Source organism: Acromyrmex echinatior, chromosome 3 (assembly GCF_024713525.1).
Source record: "Acromyrmex echinatior isolate Ae372 chromosome 3, ASM2471352v2, whole genome shotgun sequence".
NCBI lineage: Eukaryota > Metazoa > Arthropoda > Insecta > Hymenoptera > Formicidae > Acromyrmex > Acromyrmex echinatior.
Genome location: NC_141854.1, coordinates 1056008 through 1079577, shown reverse-complemented (window position 1 = coordinate 1079577; position 23570 = coordinate 1056008). Strand labels below are relative to the sequence as shown.

General features: G+C 35.8%; 1 long non-coding RNA gene across 1 annotated transcript; it reads left to right on the top strand.

The window, feature by feature from the left end:
* The first annotated feature begins 241 nt into the window (after window positions 1–241).
* On the top strand, window positions 242–6570 carry LOC147910095 (uncharacterized). The gene is made up of 2 exons (XR_015544563.1): window positions 242–3242; window positions 3412–6570. It is a non-coding gene; the product is annotated as an uncharacterized LOC147910095 (long non-coding RNA).
* Window positions 6571–23570: the final 17000 nt, after the last annotated feature.

The window sequence follows — 23570 nt, the reverse complement described above, 5'->3', positions numbered from 1 at the left end:
TATATTTCTATAAATACAAAAATATATTATTATTATAGCCGATAATATATTGCTGGTTTATACAATGATTCATTCCATTTCTGTAATTAAATAGCGGTATTTCGCTTGCTCGCGATAAGAGGAATGGCGCTTCTTACTAAGTCGATATTTCGACATTCGTTGAATCAAAAATGTGCTGTATACAATAATTTCAGACATTGCACGTTTAAAATAAATAGCTGGCGATTTACAGAAAGAGCAATACTATGCTTGCAGAAACAAGTTATGAGCTTTAGTATAAGAGCAATGAGTATTCAAAAATTTCATTTATATGCTACGTCTGCTACGAGATTGTTGCTTGTTGTTTCGTCATCCGAATCGAGTCAAAAATGTGCTGTATACAATAATTTCATCTTGCACGTTTAAAATAAGTAGCTGACGATTTACAGAAAAGTTCAAAGAACAATACTATGCTTGCAGAAACGAGTTATGAGCTTTAATATAAGAGCAATGTATTCGAAAATTTCATTTATATGTCTGTTACAAAATTGCCGGTTGTCGTTCCAACATCCAAGTAGAATCGAAGCTTAATCGGAACATCGTGTTCCGAGCCCTGATATATGTATATGTAAATAATTCAATAAATAAAGTTTAGACATATGTTGTATATGTGATACACACACACACACCCCATACGCACGCACGCACGCCGCATACGCGTGTGTATGTATGCTATTATATATATAATACACATATATATATATATATATATACATATTCATATATATATGTTATTTTATATATATGTATCAATAATTTACTAAATAAAATGTATGTAAAAGACAGAACAGTGCAATTAAAATAATTATCTTCATTTGTATTCATATGTAAATAATATGGTACGTTTCTTGTTTATGAAGAAATTATTTCAACAAAATTGAAATAACTAATATCATATTTATTTTATTATTATTTTTCCTTTCAAAAGAAAAAACTTTGACCAGAGTACCTAAGAACGTTTATTGATATGGGCCTGAGTAGGTCGATAATTCAGATCATTTTTATGATTCAGCGACGCACTTTTCATAACAGCGCCGCTGTCGGAATATCGCGAAACTAAAATACTGCTCGGTTTCATGGCTTCACGTCAATTTCACTCGTAATATACAAATGAAATTTTCGGATACTCTTTTCTCTTATACCAAATCCCTATCTCGTTTCTAAAAGCATAGGATTGTTCTTTCAGATTTTCTGTAATTCGCCAGCTACTTTTTATGAACGTGCAAGATCTGAAACTCTTATATGCAGCACATATTGTGACGTATTGACTACAAAAACCGATAACGAAACTGTAAGTCTTCAATTTTCTTTCGTTTTTCGCATTCAAATGTAGCTAGCGAATTGCATTGTTGTCAATACTTTAATTGTGGAGAAGGATTGTTCAATCCATAAACACAATTAAGAGAAAAGAATCTTTAATAATTAATAAAACAGTAATTAGTAAAACAGGACACTCCAGCATCCCCTTAAAAGAAAAAGAAACGCATTCTTCATTAATCTTTTTTGGTAATGAAAAAAACGACAGACGAAAAGATATGAAAACAATATAGTTATCGTATATTATAGTCTAGACTTTTTTGTTACAAGCACATAAGGGTGATTCAAAATGAACGTATTGTCCTTAAAATGTCATATTCCTGATTTAATTCTAAGACAATTTTTCCTTTGCCAAAATTTTGTTCGAAGCTTAGTTTTCAAATTACAAGCAGAAATAGTTAGCGTATCACGGGTCGCGTATAGGAGACGGGCAGAAGCGGCGCTTACGGTTCGACGCGAACACTTTACGCACGGGGCGCACTGAGGGGCACATTGATCAAATGCATTCACACGTTTATAAAATCACGTTCCTTCTTTTTTTCCCTCCTTCTACTTTTCGCCTCTACCACACTATCTCTTTGTCTTTCACATACTTAAATATGCTAATTTCATTAAATTATAAATTAGAATGATGAAATTAAAGTGGATATTGAATATTGGATTGCATTTTAATTCATTTTTGTAAAATTGAGAAATTAGACAATAATTGCGTGCCACAAGTATCGTATTATAACGCCTATTGATATACAATTAAGGCTAACAAGTATTTCAGTACGTCGAATTGTATGAAACGCTCTTAGAATTCGACATATTGAAATAATTATATGATTTGTATGTCAATAGTTTTATAATACTTATCGCACGTAATTATTGTTTAAGTACATTCGCCTATTAACATACAATTAAATCTAACAAGTATTTCTGTACGTCGAGCTATATGAAACGTTCTTAGAATTCGACGTACTGAAATAATTGTATGATTTGTATGTCAATAGTTCTATAATACTTATCGCACGTAATTATTGTTTAAGTCCGCTCTTTTATGATATTTCTCTAACATTTTACCAATAAATTAAAATGCAATCCAATATTCAAAGGGTTCAATATCCATTTTAATTTCATCATTCTAATTTATAATTTAATGAAATTAGCATATTTAAGTATGTGAAAGACAAAGAGATAGTGTGGTAGAAGGAGGGGAAAGAAGAAGGAACGTGTTTTTATAAACGTGTGAATGCATTTGGTCAATGTGCGCCCCTCAGTGCGCCCCGTGCGTAAAGCGTTCGCGTCTAACCGTAAACGCTGTTCCTGCCCGTCTCCTACACCCGACGTGATACGCTAATTATTTCTTCTTGTAATTTGAAAACTAAGTTTCGGACAAAATTTTGGCAAAGGAAAAATTGTCTTAGAATTAAGTCAGGAATATAACATTTTAAGAACAATACGTCCATTTTGAATGTACACCCTGTATCCTCTACATTCTCTTAAATTCTAGACAGCAATAATTTTGTTTCGTTCTCTCAGTAGATTCGAAGATTTCAGTCAAATCGTTTATAGTCTCTCTTAAATCAAACTTTATCAATCGGTTAGGCTATTGGTTAGTCTTGTGTACGATGGAGAACATACATAATATCTCGGACACTGTAGGTATATTATATGCGAAAGCTTCGATTCTTATCAAGAACCGGAGCATTATCAGCTACTGTGCAACGAATAGATTAGACGTTTACTAACATCACCCGGCACGCATCTGATTCACTGCAAATTAATGTTCGCGTTGCTCAGGAACATCAGTCGTTAGGAACAATGTAGGTACATATGTGTATGTTAATGATCATTGACATGGAGAATTGTAACTTCATTAAGCTCGATATGATAGTCGGGGTGTAAGTATCAAACGTATATAAAGTTGTGTGCACTGATTCGCAGTGATGCTCTGAGCGTGATTAAGTTCTTATTATTTTGCATACGATAAATGTTCCATGTGCATATGAGATCTATTTTAATTTATACTATTTAAGTCTTGCTATTATATATATATATATAATAATGCAGATGCTGCGATTATGCAAATAATCGATAGAGTAGAAGAATGTGAAAGGTATTTGAAGAATCTGACGAATGATGCTGGCAATGAGCTGTATATTTAGCGAAAATAGAAAGGAAGATGATGTAAGGAAACTTGGGATCTCTCGTGAAAGAAACATAAATTTATAATTATATCATATATGTATAGAAATAAATAAGTTAATAAATATTTTTCATTCTATTTTGTAAAAAACTGTATTAAAATATATATATGTATATTTGAACTGTATATTCGGAGTATGGAATTATTCGGTTACCTTCTTATTATCTTTTGCTCATATTTCCTTAGCGGTTTCATGTTACACCATGCGTGCCGACGTTACCATGACGTCTAACGATGTCATTGCGCTCTCATTGAATATTCGATTTGCACTCATTAATTCGGTAGAATAAAAATCTTAAATCTTTGCATGCAAGAAAAGAGACAAAACGTGAGAATTGGATAGAGAATACAACGGAAGAAAAAAAGAAAAGGTAATAAGTATAAATAATAAGAGAGCGCGCTCGGTTGTTCGTCTATATTATTATATAAAATATTATTAAAATTAGTTGTTAAGTCATATCATTAAAAGAAATGTAAAATAGATACCATCTATTTAATAAAATTGCGTGCGAAAGAAGAAAAGAAAACGTAAGAAAGAATACAATGAGAAGAAGAGAGAGCGCGAATACTATTATATGATAAGTATAGGGCCGCAACGAGTGGGATAGAGAGAACTGCATCCTATAACGGGTGGGAAAGAGTTTTGTGTAAAGCTCTCATTGTCCATATATTATATTTTTGTTTTTAATTTCGAGAGCTCGATTATTTAATTTTGATCCCAAATTAGAATCCGCTTATAGGTATGCCCTAACGCATCGAAATTAAATTTTTACAATCTTTGGTATTCGCGGTGCACAACTTTTAAGATGATTAATATCCTAAACATCACGAACGATCCGATCTTCGACAATCATATCGTCAAGATTGATATTCACATGTATAACCTGTTCGCCAACACAACGTTCGGTTACAGCAGTAGTATTATAGTGGCGATTCGAAAAATTTATAGGCCAGGAGGTCGCGGGACGCGAGGGGTATTCGTTGGCACGAGAGAAGGGAGGGAGCAGCGCGGGGAAAGTTTCTGATCAGTGGTATCAGTGTTTACGTAAACAGTGTGATATTAATGATACATGCTACTATGCGTCACGTATCATTGGGACTCTGCCGCCGCTACCGCCGCCGCTGCCACCGCTGCCATCGAATTTTCTGGAAAGAATCGCGAGGTGATATGTCGCAACGCGTTAAGAAAAGCGCTGGCTGTTGTTTATATAAACGGAGTGCGATAGCGCGATGAGGTATAGAATAGGATGGATGGGGAAGTAAAGACAGTACATATATATTGTGATGTAAACGAAAAATTTTTATTCACATTTTATTACATCATTGTTTTTTCATACGTATTAAAAACTATAGTTGTTCGAGATTAATATTCGTAAAGCCGATTTTATGGAATTAGTGTATCCGATATGTGGTTTGGAAACGTCTAGGAACGTTATATTATTGTTCTAGAAGCTTCCAATTAAACTTGACAATCACCTTCCTTTGTTGGAGTCAAGAATGTAATCAAAACTGCATATTGTATATACACAAAAAAATCAACTATTGAAAACGGTAATTAAAATTTGGATCGATCACAGTGCACACGTGCTCGTGACACGAAACGCGTAATTCGCTAACACCTCAATAGTAACCGCTGATTTTGCGGGCGCGCATGGCAATAACGTGCCGCTTGGCCATCGTCATCAAAAATTGCCAAATTCGCTGCCCAAATCATGAGGTCACTTCAAAATTCATAATTTTAGAGAATCTCATAGGCGATTGACGAAAGGAATCTTTGTTCGATTAAATCGATAAAAAAGCCGAATCGAGCAGTGATTTCCCCTTTTTCTTTTTTAGTCGCAGTTAACATTCCGCAATTGAGATCAATCGCCTCTGAGACGCTCCGCCGATAGAAAATCGCCGCATTCAACTTGTAATAGAAATCTGAAAGGGTGTTCGCCTGTAAAAAAACGTTTTTGATTTCCATCCGCATTTATTTGTGCTGTATTAAAATCATCATATTTAAATTTGTTACACGTTTTCGCGAAATTATTAACTCTGTAATTGTTGAAAAAAATTGTAATCTGTTACGTGAACATTCGCGTAGATTGAACCTTCGCTAGAAAACATCTCGCTCAAACTCTCTCTCTCTCTTTCTCTCTCTCTCTCGCTCTCGAACAATAGTTAATAATTCACAATCAATGAGTTGATGCTTGCAATCAAGTTGAATATGTCGCTATCGCGTATAGCGTTTTCGCGATATTGGAGAATCGCATATACTTAACATCAACTGTATCGATGAGTCTATAATTATTCGAACGAGATAATTGTTCGAATGAGATAATTGTTCGAACGTTACATCCGTCAAACTCAAACATAAGTCGTAGCATTGTTTGTTATGCCTACGGATGAAGAGTTGTGACGTACGAGCGTAGCATCGTTCAGCGTGCAAATTCTGACGGTTAGCGGTCTAACGTTTATAACATTGTCTCTGTATTCGTTTCGAAGCATTTTGTAAATATTCCATCGCTGCTCGTAAAGATCCTTCCACATTTCGAAAGACAGTTGTCGTGTCTGCAATGATCTCCCAGGGAGATCTCCACGTAACTCGGTGGACCAACATTGATTCCAATTTCCAAAAACTTGTAACTCGTTGCCGGTTGTAACGTCTGCTAGTAAACGCACCACGCGATACTCCATGTTGTGTACATATGTAATGTTTGAAAAAACGTATTTTTTATTTTTTTGATGTATAGAACATTAAAATTTACATGTTAAAATTGCCTTTTTTAACAATTTTTATTTTCTCAAGAGTTATTAAGGTGGTCCGGAACTTTTTGCACACCTTATACAACCTATATAGCTAATTGAAAATCTTGTAATTCAAAGTCGTATTACGTAAATAGTTAAAATTATAGGACCTTCTTTGTAGAGAATTTTAAGAGCTTTATTTTTTGTTGAACACTTTTTTTTTAAATCAATATTTTCCGAGATACATACAAAAAAGCAAATTTTTTGCAATTTTTTCAAAATGGTGGCCAAAATATGGTCAAGGGCCACATTTTATTATCAGATTCGTTTTCAGCAACCAAAAATACATGGAAAAATTTGCTGCCATTAATTTTTTAGATTATATAGTTCTTTTGAATGTATACCGTCTTTTTTTCCGCTTTTCAACTTTGTTCATTCTGGCAACCATCTTGAGTGCGCTATTTCGAATTTTCGAAAAGGCCATGTTTTTTTAAAAAAGATATCTCAAGCAACAGTTTAAGCCCAAAACAAATCCCGTAGGCGCTTCTGCATTTTGGATAGAGGAGTGACCTTTTTGATAAAAAAAAATACAATATATATTGGGAGCATTAATTTTAAAGGATTTTTGGGTAAAAATGCGGCTTTATTGTGAAAAAATGGTTACAAATTGATCATTCAAAATATTGTTTATTGCTAGTCACTACTTTTTTCCATCTTTCTGGTAATAAGTACATTCCACATCGAAAAAACGACACATCTTTTGAGGCTATCCACGAATCGATTCATTTTTTCATATCTTCATAAGAATGTAAGCGTTGCTCAGACAGGCTATGAGTCATTGATTGAAATAGGTGGTAATCGAAAGAAGCAATATCTGGAGAATACGGCGGATGTGGTAGGACATCTCAATTAAGCGCTTCTAATATTTCATTGAAGCAGTTCATAATACACTATACCAGCTGATTCTATCAAATACAGAGCATGAACTTGGCACCATGAGTATTCGGCTTTGCCGTCGATGTTGATCGTTTGATTCGACTGCATCATTTTTTATACTTCGGATTATCGTAACGTATTCGTTTTTCATCATCCGTCACGATATGATGCAAAAAACTTTTTCTTCTGTGTTTTTGAAGCAACAATTCACAGGTCATTTTGCGCCTTTCAACATCTTTCAGCTTCAACTCGTACGGCACGTACGGTTTCCTTGTTTTTGAATCATTCCAATGGCCTTCAAACTGGAAATCGTTGATCGATCAACATTTAATGATTCTGCAAATTTTTCTTACATTTGACTCGGATCTTGATCGAGTAAAGCTTCCATATCCTCATCTTCAAACTTTTTCGGCTGGTCTGAACATTCCTTGTCTTCCATGTCAAAATCTTTTTTATAGTGTCGAAACCAGTACTCACACGTTGAAATCGATGGAGTATAATCACTATAAGGTTAACATTCGTTGACTTTCAGCAGCACTTTTCTTCAAATGGAAGCAAAAAAACAAAGCTTCCCGTAAATTACGTTTTGTTGGCGCAAAATTCGACATATTCAATGCTCAAAAAAACAATGTTGTTCATACTTTAGCAAAATGACATATACTGAAAACTAAACCACATAATGGTACTTTGAACATAATAACAACAATATGCCTAATGAGATAGTACTAGTTACGCCATTTCTTGAAAATCTTTTAAAATTAATGCACACTCCCAATATAATACATATATATACATGGTCCATTATAAAAATAATGCGCATTTTCTGGGAAAAATAGATTTATTGATCGTAACGGTACAAATGCTCAAAATTCTTCAAAATACTCTCCCCCTGAATCAATATACTTGCAGAGACGTGTCTGCCACGCTTGGAAGGCACGCTGAAAATCCTCGACGGGAATGTCTCTTAGGAACGTTGTAACATGCTTTTGGATGTTTTCCACGGACTCCCAATGCTTTCCTTTCAGCTCTCTCTTCAGACGGGGAAACAAAAAAAAGTCGCACGGAGCCAAGTCGGGACTGTAAGGGGGCTGGGGGACCACCGGTGTGTTGCTCCAGGCCAGGTAGTTGGCAACGATGAAGGCCGTGTCATGGGGGCATTGTCATGGTGGAGCTTGATCGCGGCACAAGCTTCACGCAGACCTTGCGCATTTGCAGATTCTCCGTCACTATCCCATGTACCACAAATGTGGACATGTTTAGGGTGTCAGCGATGTACTGGATGCTCAATCGACAGTCGGAACGCAAAACTTCGCACACACGATTCACGTTTTCGTCGGTTCTGGCCGTTGTTGGGCGTCCAGAACGGGGTTCGTCGGCGACCTCCTCCCAGCTCTCCTTGAACGCCTTATGTCACCTCTCGGACTGTGACCTTGAAATACAGTCGTCCTTGAAGGCCTCTTGAAGCATCTGGAATGTTTCGGTTGCATTCTTTCCAAGTCGCACGCAAAATGATGGCGTATCGCTGTTCAAGCGAACGCTCCATCGCGCCGTGTTACAAAATCGAGAAACACTTCACGCGGAGGCACGTCTTTCCACTCAGACTGCTCGGAGCAAACTGGTGACCGGCTGCCTTGGAAGGGCAGACCCCCCATCACATTTCCCGATCCATTTTACCCCGCTGCGATGGATATTCGCGTCACAATAAAATCATGCGCATTAATTTCATAATGGACTCTGTACTTTATGGTTTATATTTCAATGGCATTAATGACGTTGATGATGATGAACACATTGGCGACTTTGATGCTTTTTCTCTAGAACATTCCCAATATCTAGCTTTTTCCCTCAATGAAGATGGACTTGGTTGACTTGATGGCAAGAGACGGTACCCTTTTGTTCGATCGATTTTCAGTGCATATATTTTTTTTCTCGATCCATGTCTTAACGCTCGTAACTGAAACTTACTAAAGTATATTAAATGAAAAAAGCCTTATACAATGCCTACATACATTACTTATATACACTGTCAGATCGGACATGTTGCGACGCGTGTAACAGAAGCATCGATGTTTCAGACATATACATACATACATACATACATACATGTATTACAGAGGAAGGAAAAAAGAAATACATAATAAATACGTTAACGTATTTTTATTTTAAAAATTCTTTTGCAATCACCATATTTTCAATATATTTTGTAATGCGCAATTCTTAACACGTTGTCCACATCTCATAGTTATATTAGTAACATCTAAATTAGTTCCAGTAAAGATTCCATGTCTTCGTAAATTGCATAGAAATTCTTAATATACATGCATTTTTGCTCATTGTACAGAAGCAAATTCATGAGTCACATTCATTTCTCGTGTCTCTTGACGTATACGATAGTATCACCTTCAAATACAGCCGTCGTGATCAGGTGATTCGCCTCGCTGTACGATATCCTTTCCTCCTCCCATCACAATCCATGGTGGTAAGCAATGAAGCAAGAAACGCAAGACTTGTCGGATCTTGTCAAAAATGTCCATGGCACGGGACTCGTAAAAATGTAATGCGTGAGAACGGTCCCCTGTTTCAACACAGCTACTTACTTCACGATAAATTTCTTGTTAACGATAAATCCCTTTGCAGATCCATTGGCACGGACATGTCATCGAGAAGAAGAAGACTACGATTATCAATTGCGAATATTGTAGATATTACGTTGTGTCGGAGGATGCACTTAGATGATTTTGTGCACAACATTAGTCGGATTATCAGGAGATGCGGCAGTGTTTCTGGCCATGTTAAAAAAAAAGACACTACAAATCTCTTATACCGAACCATCAAGTCCATTTTTGGAGGATACAGGATTACTAAAATATAAAAAATTTTGAATTACACGTAACATATTTTGGAAAGCGGTACAACCACAAGTTGAGCCAAAAAAAATAAAAATCGGTCAAGCTGTTCTGGACATACAAGCGGTCGAAAAGTGATAATTTTCGAAAAGTGAAAAATGAAGTAACATCTTCTTCTTCTTCTTCTCTGTCCACATGCATCTCTCTTCTCTCTCACTTTTCACTCACACCTTCTCCAACTTCGACTAACTCCACCCCCTCCTCCCTCCCCTCCTCCTTCCTCACCGTCCCTCTCTTTTTCGCCCTATCTTACTCTCTTTCGTCCTCTCTCACCTTCGTCTGCTGAAAGTATCCGATAGTCATTCAGGTTCGTGACTTTAACAATATGAGTCAGAATCATTTTAATTTTTTTGGATAGCTTTGTAATGTGTAATGGGTAACTGCTACAATTTTTCGAAGATTATTCGGTGTGATGATCTTCATGTGTGAGAAGCTCAAGATCATCGGAGATGAATTGTTCTTCGATAGTCACTAAGGGTCATTACCTTGACTATATATGTCACAGTCAGCGTCATCGGAGTTGGATTCCCTATTTCATTTTTAATAATTTCTTAACATAAGATGAATAATTACTTAACTTTCCGAAGATTGCAGGAAATGTAGTGAAAAGACAACTATCGTATGCTGCAGGTCTATGTTAAGTAATAATTCTAAATTGAAAAAAGGAATAAAATTAAGTAAAAGTTACCGAAATATAATGAAAAAACTATCCAAAGTTTGCATATAATTATAAAGAATTAAGACAAATTAAAAATAACAAACGGCATTTCGAACCCAATTGGATCATTCTTTTTATAATTACAAAGTGACAAGTATGTGTGTGTATATATATATATATATATATATATATATATATATATTTAAAATTGAACGGTTTTAAACTGGTCGATAAAGAGATAAAAATACAGAGTGCGTCAGGTATTTGAGGACACTCACATATGTGCTTGTCACTTCGCAGCAATATATTTTTCTTTCTTTTTTCCTTTCAGATCATAAATGGATGGCAATAAGCTAACTCATGAAATGAAAAGACACGCTGTTATCGTTGCTATACATGCGAATCACAGCGATCTTGAAATCTCCGAATTTTTGAATCTCGCCCGATCGTTTGTTCACAAAGTTCGTCGAGAGTTAGAAGTATCTAATGGCAATGTTCAAAGTGTTGCCAAGCGCAAAACACATAAAGCACGTTCAGACACAGTTAGAACATCACAGTTTGTGCAGCAAGTCCAGGGCATTATTGCCTCCCAAATCACATAATCCCAAACATGTGGCCACCTAGCTCCCCTGATCTTAATCCTTTAGATTACTATGTATGGGGCGTTGTAGAACGGGAGACCAATAAACATCCCCATAACACGCTTGATTCCCTCAGAGCAGCTATTGCCAGAGTAATGACACATATGGACAAGGCTCCTTTGATTCGAGCATGCAAACGTTTTCGGCAGAGAATTAAAGCTGTTATTGCTGCTGAAGGTGATTTTATCGAATAATTGTATTGCCTACGAGTTACTTACTTTGCTGTAAAAAAGTCAATAAAATACAATAAATTTTCTAAGAAATACGCATTTTAGTTTTATAGTCAATATGTCCTCATATGCCTGACGCACTCTGTATATATGTACAGATTTCTAGTGGATGTGTACTGATGGTCATTATCACAACCTGTCGTTATAAAGCTGACATTACGTCTCAATTGATGTAGCGCGTGTTATTATGAATATACTTAAAATAAAGAATGAGGCCCTCCATCGCTCATTTTTGTGAGAACGCAACCATATATTCTTCGTCTCTCTGATTTTAATACAATCTTTAATATTTATTTCGATTGCAACAGAATGAATTTTTAATATTGAATGAATATATTTTTTTTTTGCGAGAAGAAAAATTTTCACATAGCCCCTTATCCGGAATGCTCCCAAAGAAGAACCTAACCGGATGAGAGGAAGATTTTTTCAATCGGATGAAGGGAAAGTTCGTTTATTCTTTCATTCACCGTAAATTTTCATCATTGTTTTATCATTTGTTTTGTGTGTGTTGTTGTGAAAATTATTAGGTTTATCTGTAGTACTGCAATACCATTGTAATTTTTTTAAATTATACCATGTCAGAATACAATCAATACTAAAAATTCAAAATGCCTATACCGGTCAAAGACCTTAGATCTTCAATTACACATATACACTATATACTAGCATATATACCATATTTGTCCTACTCGCCGAATAGGTTTTCCGGACTTATAAACGCAATTAAACTATTAGAATAATATCACGAATTAAATTAAATCGACAAGCAATTCTTAATAATTTCATCTTATTATTCTAATGTAATACTTTTCGTATCTACTAAAAATATATCTTATTTATAAATTAATGTCAAATATTGCAAGAAATCAATTTATGTAAAAAAATCACAATTGAAGATTTGGAGGTCAATCTAATTTTTCCATCTACATTTTTTTCAAAAAGTTATATAAATTCGTTAAATATTCATCATTTTTTAATAATCTTGCTTCAATATTTTTATGCACAAAATGATAACTTCTACTAGAAATCAAACTAAAACCTATCTTTATTCTCCCTTTAAACTAAACAATTTTTGTCTGAAACATTGTCCTATTTATTAAATAAGCAGCTTTTAGAAAGTATGTTCTATCTGCGACAGTTATGAGCAATACTCATATAGCTCTTGCAGACAGAAACATTTGCATTATTACGATATGTCGATAAGAGTACGTATTTTATATTTATAGGTGAACTCAAAATTGGAAGTTGGTACAAAAATTCGAAATTTTATTAAAGAAAAAGAAGGCTTTTAATCTGAATCATTTTCACAACTTTTTTACTTCAAACAATAAGATTGGAAACAAGACCATTTACGTTAAATACATTACTTCAAATACGAAGCGCCATTACGGTCTGAATGTTAAGATGTTGAACTATTATATATATTCATATAAAAGAATTAATTTCAGAAATGATAATTGCATGCCGATATGGTTGTCAGACTTTCAACGCAATCAATCTAAAATATTAATAATCTCCCAAAACTTCCCAAATTAATCTTAAAAAACTCTAATAAACTTATTACGAAAAATATTTGCTTTAATTTCAATTATTAGGTGTACAACTTTGCTTCCGCCGTTTTCCTATAGATGGCTTTAGTGGTAAGTGGTGGTCGAAATAAATAGATCATAGACGTCATACAATAAACTTGGGCATCTGTCAACATAATCCCATAGAAACATTAGTCGATTTGTGTCTGCATCATAAAGTTATTCTCGATTGAAAATGTCAGTTTACGAGCCAAATTCTCGTCATTTGCGGGAGGTTTTAATTTTCTGTTTCAATATGAAGAAATCTGCGGCTGAGGCTCATCGAATGCTCTCAAATACTTATGATAAGGCTGCTATTAGTGAAAGAACGTGTCGTGAGTGGTTTCAACGCTTCAAAAACGGTGATTTTGACGACAAAGACCGGCATAGCAGTGGAAGGAAGAAGGTTTTCGAAGATGCAAAATTGGAGGCATTACTTGATCAAGACTCGTGTCAAAATCAAGAAGAATTGGCACGATCATTGGGAGTGACTTAAGCCATTTCAAAACGCCTCAAAGTCATGGGAATGATTCAGAAGCAAGGAAATTGGGTGCCGTACGAGTTGAAGCCGAGAGATGTTGAACGACGTTTGTTTGCTTGTGAACAGCTGCTTGAAAGGCAAAGAAGAACGGAAGGGATTTCTGCATCGTGACTGGGAACGAAAAATGGGTTCATTACGATAACCCTAAGCGCAGAAAATCATGAGGAGTTCCCGGCCATGCTTTCACGTCGACGGCCAAACCGAATATTCACGGCTCCAAGGTCATGCTCTGTATTTGGTGGGACCAGCTCGGCGTAGTGTATTATGAGCTGTTAACCGATTGAAACAATCACAGGTGATCAGTATCGAACGCAATTGATGCGTTTGAGCCGAGCATTGAAAAACAAATGATCGCAATACAACGAGAGACACGATAAAGTGATTTTGCAGCATGACAATGCTCTACTCCATATTGCGAAAGTGGTCAAGACATACTTGGAAACGTTGAAATGAGGAAGTCCTATCCCACCCGCCGTATTCTCTAGACGTTGCTCCCTCTGACTATCACTTGTTTCGATCAGTGGCACACGGCCTGGTTGACCAGCACTTCCGATCTTATGAAGAAGTAAAAAATTGGATCGATTCGTGTATCGTCTCAAAAGATGACCAGTTTTTTCGACGCGGGATTCGTACACTACCCGAAAGAAGATGGGAAAAAGTAATGGTCAACGATGGACAATACTTTGAATCATAAATGTATAACCAGTTTTTTACAATAAAGCCTCGAATTTCGGAAAAAAACCTGCGGAAGCAAAGTTGTACACCTAATATTTATTCCATCTATCGAAAGTTTTTTTAGAGCAAGCCGCTATGTTCTTTTTCCGAGTCAACAAATTGATACTCTGAAATTGCAAGCAATTATTTTTCATCGTGGGCTAGTAAATTTGAAATCAGATCTCAATAAATGACTTTTATATTTTGTGCTAAGAATAACATATTACACTTATTTTCTATAATAGAATGAAATTGTAATCTGTACTCCCAAAAATATCAAAAATGAAAAAGTCAAGACATGTTCCTATGTTTGTTCAAGAGGGAAGTGCCTTAAGGATTGCAGAGCAAAAATCGAAAATGCTTGAAAATAATAGTGCATAAATCTAAGCATTGTTTTGAACAGTCAGACTATTTAATTTTGCAATTTTAAATGGCTTAGAAGTACTTTTACTAAAGAAAAATTGGATGCTTTTAATCTGAACCATTTTCACATCACTTTTATTTCAATTATTTATTTCATCGAAAGTTTTTTTAAAGCAGGCCGCATGTTCCTTTTCCAAATCATTAACAAATTGGTACTCTGGAATTACAAGCAATTATTTTTTATTGTACTAGTATAAATTTGAAATCAGATCTCAATAAACGACTTTTATATTTTGTGCACTAAGAATAACATATCACATTTATTTGCTAGAATCAAATTGTAATCTGTATTCCCGAAAATATTAAAAATGAAAAGATCAAGCCATGTTCAGAAAAAGATCATCAAAAATTTAAATCTTTAAAAATTTAAATATCTAATTGAAATTCTATAATTAGATTAGGATTTTAGAGTTCTATAGGATTTTATTTAAATAATAATAAAGAATGTATATACAATATATGTGTATTATTTTTTTTAATTATTTTTTACTATCCAAGCAAACCTAAGGAATTACAATCTACGATTTTATCAGATTTTGGAAAATTACGAGACAGATGCCAAAAAATGAAGAAGTCGAATGTTACAAACTTGTATCGGTTTATTTAAAAAAAAACGAAAAAAAGTATTATTCTTAATTAACCATTATCGATTTAATATAAAAACTAAACCCGAAAATACTTTTACTCGCTACTTTTTTTGTTTAAATCGTGGAGAGAGTGAAATCAAAGGTGCAGGTGTGGTACGAGACTTACACGGATGCCTTTAAGAATTCAGCGTCTGCTTGAAGTGATGAAATATCACGAAAGGCTCGAAGAAATATAGTCAGCTTTTGAACGCATTGCTGAATTAATCGAAAAGTGCGAAAATGATATGAAAACATCAGATAGAGATAAATTCGATGACAATAAACTGGATTGCAATCTGATAGAAGCTGACGCGATGAAAGATCTAATAGATTTTGATAAGATTGACGCTTCGATTGATTTATCGCAAATGATGTCGCGATTGAACGAAGACTAGAAAAGAGTCTTCAATAGAGTATATCAAATTTTACAAAATAAAAATCAGATTCTGCGAACTTACTGCACGTAACTGTACGTAAGTGACGAGGGTGATACAGGAAAAAGTTTTCTTATTGAAACGATTAAACATTAAATCAGAATACATTTAAAAAAAGCGACTGCCATATCTGTTCCCACGAGTATCGCGGCATTCATTATCGATGGCTTGACGATCCATAGAATGTTTCAGTTATCCCTCACTCATGAATCTACGGCAAAATATACGCACTTGTCAGGTTTTGAAAATTTTGAGAAACAAATTAAAGACTTATAATCGATGTATCCTTGATTTCGAATGTGACATTTACAGGGTCCATTATGAAAGTAATGCGCATGATTTTATTGTGACGCGAATATCTATCGCAGCGGGATAAAATGGATCGGGAAATGTGGTGGGGGGTCTGCCCTTCCAAGGCAATCGGTCGCCAGTTTGCTCCGAGCAGTCTGAGTGGAAAGACGTGCCTCCACGTGAAGTGTGTTTTTCGACTTTGTAACACGGCGCGATGGAGCGTTCGCTTGAACAGCGATACGCCATCAAGTTTTGCGTGCGACTTGGAAAGAATGCAACCGAAACATTCCAGATGCTTCAAGAGGCCTTCAAGGACGACTGCATTTCAAGGTCACAGTCCGAGAGGTGACATAAGGCGTTCAAGGAGGGCTGGGAGGAGGTCGCCGACGAACCCCGTTCTGGACGCCCAACAACGGCCAGAACCGACGAAAACGTGAATCGTGTGTGCGAAGTTTTGCGTTCCGACTGTCGATTGAGCATCCAGTACATCGCTGACACCCTAAACATGTCCACATTTGTGGTACATGTGATGGAGAATCTGCAAATGCGCAAGGTCTGCGCGAAGCTTGTGCCGCGATCAAGCTCCACCATGACAATGCCCCCATGACACGGCCTTCATCGTTGCCAACTACCTGGCCCGGAGCAACACTCCGGTGGTCCCCCAGCCCCCTTACAGTCCCGACTTGGCTCCGACTTGGCTTGCGACTTTTTTTTGTTTCCCCGTCTGAAGAGAGAGCTGAAAGGAAAGCATTGGGAGTCCGTGGAAAACATCCAAAAGCATGTTACAACATTCCTAAGAGACATTCCCATCGAGGAGTTTCAGCGTGCCTTCCAAGCGTGGCAGACACGTCTCCGCAAGTGTATTGATTCAGGGGGAGAGTATTTTGAAAAATTTTGAGCATTTGTACCGCTACGATCAATAAACCTATTTCTCCCAGAAAATGCACATTACTTTTATAATGGACCCTGTATGTTTATCAATCTACGATATGTGAAATCTTTGATACCACAGATACAGATGATGGTTTCTTTGACAGAAAACACATTCTTCTGTTTGGAGACTTGTTGCAGCTTCTGCCTGTAAAAGAACAATCTCCGTTCGTGAAAATCACAAGTATTTAAGTACCATAGGTGGATCTGATTTGTGGAGATTGTTCGAACTCTTGATTAATACGACAAAGATGTGACAACACATATCGTGATATACTTTCTAGAATACGAATAGATTTGGTAACGGATTCTGATGTCAATGTTCTTCAGTCGAAAAAAATCCATTTCAAAGGAAGTAGTTGCGACGAAAGATTGAATGAACTTCGCACTTATATCAATTATCGGTTGATACAATATGTTTATTACCCACATATTATTTGTGCAAGTTTTGAATATCACAATGTTCGATAAAATTGACGGTGATGAAATTGTACTGATAGCAGAAGATGATGTCGATTGTGTTCTAACAATGAAAAAAAGAATGCACAGAATTTTGAAAGACAAAGATGACAAAGTTTCGGAAACAGCTGGCATTGAAAGAGTAATAGCGATTAAAATTGGCGCTAAAGTGATGATTCGACGAAACATTGATGTAATTTTGGGACTTGTCAAACTTTGGAACGATAGACAATGTAGTTGTAATTAATCACTTTGTTGACGGAAATATTGATTCCATTAAAATAGTTATTTCGGTTAATAAAAAAAACACAATAACAAAAGTAGATATTAGATTCAAAGTATTTTACAAAAGGGTACATCGGAAACAATTTTCATTGACTCTCAGTTATGGAAATAATTATACACAAAAGTCAAGGAACGTGTAAAAATGCAATGATGGATCTAGGAACGAGTGTGTTCAGTGATGATTAAGCCTATGTAGATTTGTCACGAGTGAGTACACTGGAAGATCTACATTTAACAAATTTTAATCCGACATCTGTTAAAGCGAACTCGGGAACCACTGTAGAATATAATCGACTGAAATCTGTGTTCAAAGCTCAGCTACCACAAAACCATTCGTCCGAGAAAAAAGTTGTGAAACTTCACTATTGTCGATGGGCCATACCTAATATCATTGATGATGTACAGAATTATGGTTGCGAGAAAATATAATTACATGAAAATATACGACCTGTGCAATGACGATCATGTTTCGTGTTACGCTAATGTAATATTGCAATGTGCGTTTCATTGTGTATATATCAGGCAAATACTGAAAAAAAAAAGTATCGAACATATTGACTGATGCTACCTGCGCGTATGCTGAGCGTAAGTGTTGCAATATTTTAGCGGTTAAAAGATCTATTGGAGAATGCTTTGAAGAACGAACACAACAAGATGATTCGGAATTTTTCACGATTTTAATGTCGATGTATTCCGAAATCAATGATATATTAAAACTCGAATTGAAGCACGTAACATTTTGTTCAAATGCCAAATGTAATTATAATGTAACTATGCTGGAAAAGAACTGTTTGCTAATATTACCTATACAGTCGACATTAAAAAGGAAAAAAAAGTGTCACTCTGCAAACTTTGAATTTAGAATTTATAATTTAGAATTTTCAAAATGGGAAACGATAAATGGCAATTGTAATGAATGTAAGGGTACTGTTCTGAAAAAGAAAACCATAATCGAATGCACACGCTGTTGTTTTGTCCATCTTGGCAGGACATACGACTCCATTGTCAGGACGGCTATGTGCTCCGCTGCGTGGATGGCCCTCACGAATTTCTACGAAGCCGTCATGCGCAAGAAGGAGCGAGCCGAATAGGACTGTCAGGCCCTGAAGAGGCAAAGGACTGTTTTAGCTCGGTCTGGAATGTGACGACAACCATGTGTAAAAATGTATATGTATATATTTAGGATAATATTTAATATAGTATTTAATATAGGATTCTAGCTTTAAATATCGGACCATGGAGGTGGGAGCATATACTCCACGACTTGAATGCATCCCTGATGAAATGCCGCCGGGTAGGCGATTCCGTGTACCTAATGGTCTTACGGAGGTGCTGAATAGAGAGTTTTTTTTAGCAGGTAGATGATAATGTCCGCTATCCTTCCTTATAAGAGAGACGCAGATTCATCGAATCCTGCACAATCAAAAGACCGACTCCTGGGTCTTCCCCTCATTTAGTTAGATTCTCCTTTGGGAGCATCCCGGATGAGGGGTGAAGATTTTTCTCCTCGCAAACAAAAAAAAACTATATTCGTACAATATCAAAAATTCATTCATTAAAAATTCTGTTGCAATCAAAATAAATATTAAAGGTTGTGTTAAAATCGAAGAGTCGAAGAAAATATGGTTGCGTCCTTATGAGAATGGGCGATGGAGAGATCCATTCTTTATTTTAAGGATATTCATAGAATATTAAGAATTCATTCTATTGTAATTGAAATAAATATGTAATGTATGGTCAATATTTATTATAATTAGTCACATATATATTATTAAATATAATATATATACATATGATATATATTTGTATATACCATATGTATTATATATACCATATGTTTCAATTTTTTCTAACTGAATTGCATGAATTGCAGCTTATTGAAAGTTATGTGATAAGAGTCGAAAATATATACATTTGTGATACTTGCATTACTAGAAAGCTGCCCCATATATCTGTATTCTGAAAAATAGATGATATGTAAAAATTCATTCAAATGAAAAGGTCAGGCCATGTTCAAAAACAGATCTTCAAAAATGTAAACCTTTCAAAATTTAAATGATTATCTAACAATATTGTTACGTCCAAGCCCCAGAATTTCTTGTCTTGAATGAAAGAAGGAATTAGGAGGGGGCTAGAGAGGAACACAACAGACTCCACTCTCGTGGTTATCGCTCCGAAGGCGCGTGCCAAGTCGAAAACATTTTAATGATCCCAGATGTGGGACAATGTTGATACACAATGCTATTATCCTATCTGTGACAGTGCATCCGTTGGCCTTCTTTTTAAGTCAAGAAATTTAATTCTTTTGATCAGAGATAAGGCCAATACAATTCTTGAAAAGATGGAACAAATCGGAAGGGCGCCAAAATAAATGATCACTATCCCCTTCCTTTTAAAGATTGTTGGTTACATTTATTTATAGATATTTAGATAGATATATATATATATATATATATATATATATACATATACGCTTTAAACAGTAATACTAAAAACTAAGTTAACATCTAGGTTTCCTGGCAATATATATATATGTGTGTGTGTTTATGTGGAATGAGATGGTGTAGTAAAAGAGAGGGAGGATTTTGCAGATTCGGCGAGGCTTTCAAGTAATTGAAAGATCTCGTCGAAGGATCTGTTGTCAGAAGGGATGGGGAAGAAAGAGGAGGAATTGCGGAGTGTGGGAAGTCTGTTAGGATAGAAGAGTAAGAAGGGGAAGGAAATTCGAAATATAAGGATGGAGGATCGTCCCGTCAAATCCACCTCAAGGATTGCTGAGGGTGAGGAGTTCTCTTGAATTATCAGTTTTTTATAGAGTTTCTCTAGCTGACCACAGGTCTCTTTGGAGATAAAAGTCCCCGACTGGATTTTAACAATTATATTATCCCTTTTTTTTTAGTGCCTCAATTTTAGCTCGCTTTTTTTGATCCGCCCGATGGCGATTGCGCTTTACCATCTACATTAGAAATTTCTCTTTTAATTTAAGAAGTTATGATATCAAAATTGCTGAAGAATATTCGCATTGGAAGAGATAAGTGAGAAAAAAAGGGAAAAAAGGAAAAAACAAAAAAAATGAAAAGATTTGAATCACTCGAAGCGCCTCATCACTTCGAGTAATAATAGAGATCGAAAAATGAGTGAATTATTCAAAGCGTTCTATCGCTTTAAGTAATCCCAAAGAGAGAGAGAGAGAGAGAGAGAGAGAGAGAGAGAGAGAAAGAGAGAAGAATTTGCAAGATCATTTTAGCGCTTCATGTAATCGAAAAGAATGAAAGTTTTACTGCTTCAAATAAATGAAATAGTAAAGAGAGATATCCATTCGAAACAGTTTACGTAATTACGAGAGAGAAAGAAAAAGCGAGAAATTACGAAAAACGTTTTATCGTTTATGGAATGGGAAAGAATGAGTATGAATCACTCGAAGCGCTTTAACGCTTCATACAATAGGAAGAATAAGGAAATGTAATCGCTCGAAGTGCTTTACCACTTCAAATAATCACGAGAAGCATTTTACCGCTTTATGTAATAGGAAGAATAAGAATGAATTACTTGAAGCGCTCTACCATTCCAAGTAAAAGTGAAGTGGTAAAGAGAGATAACTACTCAAAGCACCTTCGAGTAATCGCGATAGAGAATTACGAAAAGCATTTTAGCGCTTCATGTAACCAGGAGAAATGAGTATAACCTATTCGAAACATTTCAGTAATATAATTAATTGCTTCGAACAAATATGGAAAAGAATGGTTTTATGAGAGAGCCCGGAAATGAATGGAAGTGGAAAAACGGAAATGTCTGTGATGATTCGTTTCGTACTAATAAAAAATGTTTTTCGAAATATTGAGGAATTAATTATTCTGTTAAAGACAACGGGGTAATGAATCTCTTAAGCGATCAGATCAGAAGGCGGGGCTGGTAGTGCAGGCCCTTAAAGAAGTTGGTCTTGAATATTAAGAGAGACCGGCTCAGGAACGATGTTTTATACAACCGATCGGGAGAACTTCATGCACTAACCGAGACTATGGTTTCGGAATTACAGCGAAATTGGTGGTGTATTACTGACTGACTAACTGACTGTATTCCTCAAAGAGGCCTCATATTTATATTCGCGAGGACGATATGCCCTTCTTTGTTTTTGGCAGTAGATCATTGATCGTGATCGTCTTCTAGGAATTGGACACTTGGAGAAATCGGGTTGATAGATCTTTTTAATTAGTCTTATTTAACTCCGGAAGCGCGCGAGCAACGTCAAATACTGGTAAATAAAGCTTTAATGCAAAAGATTTATTGGGTAACAATTGACCTTCTGCCCCCGTGGCTTGGCTAACTCTGAGCCCTAAATTTGTCGCTAGAAAAATTGAATTTTAATTACTTTATCAGTATTTAGTTTACTATATTAAATAAAAAATTACTTATTTTCTAATTACGCAAAAAAAAACAATTATAATTTTTCCACGAAAGGAGAAAATCGTGGAGTCCTCTGAACGTAACAATATACATATATTACCATGAAAAGTAACTGATATTATTCAAAGTCCTAATTCAAAATAAACATATTGGGAGTACAAATTAGTTCGATCCGTTTTCCAAAAGATGACTCCGGCTATTGTGAATGGTTTATAGTGACAGTTGATTTTGGCGTTTTCAGAGAGGTTAGACATCTGCTAATAATATTCAGTTATATCGCTTTGAGTTTCATACAAAAACCTTGATTTTTGTTGTGTTTGAAATGTCGAATTTTGTGTTAACCAAGCAGCATTTGCGGGAGGTTCTAATTTTCTGCTTTAATTGGAAGAAAAGTGCAGCTGAAGGCCATCGAATGCTTGTCGAAGTTTATGGTGACACTGCTCCAACTAATAAATCATGTAAGGAATGGTTTCGACGTTTTAAGAATGGAGATTTCAGCGTTGAAGACAAGCCTCGTTCTGGACAGCCAAAAAAATTCGAAGACAAAGAATTAGAGGCATTACTCGAAGAAGATCAGAGTCAAACGCAAAAGGAGCTTGCAGAAGCATTGAGAGTAACTCAACAAGCCGTTTCTGCACGATTAAGAATGGGAATAATTCAAAAACAAGGAAATTGGGTGCCTTATGAACTGAAACCGAGAAATGTTGAAAGGCGATTTTTCACTTGCGAACAACTGATTCAAAAACAACAAAGAAAAGGTTTTTTGCATCGGATTGTGACTGGAGATGAGAAGTGGATATTCTACGACAACCCCAAAAAGAAAAAATACTACACTAAGCCCGGTCAATCGTTGCCATCGACCTCAACATTAACACCAAAGTCGAACATTCATGATTCGAAGATCATGCTCTGTATCTGGTGAGACCAAAAGGGTGTTGTTTACTATGAGCTGCTGAAACCTAGTGATTCCATTACGATCGGTATCGGTTACAATTGATTCATTTGAGCCGTGCATTGCGAGAAAAACGGCCGGAATACGAGCAAAGACATGATAAAGTTATTTTTCTTCATGACAACGCTCAGCCTCATGTCGCAAAAGTCGTAAAAAAATATTTGGAAACTCTCAAATGGGATGTTTTACCGCACCCGCCGTATTCTCCGGACATTGCTCCTTCTGATTACTGGTTATTCCGAAGGATACAGCACGATTTGGCAAGTCACCGGTTCACTTCTTTCGCAGAAATCGA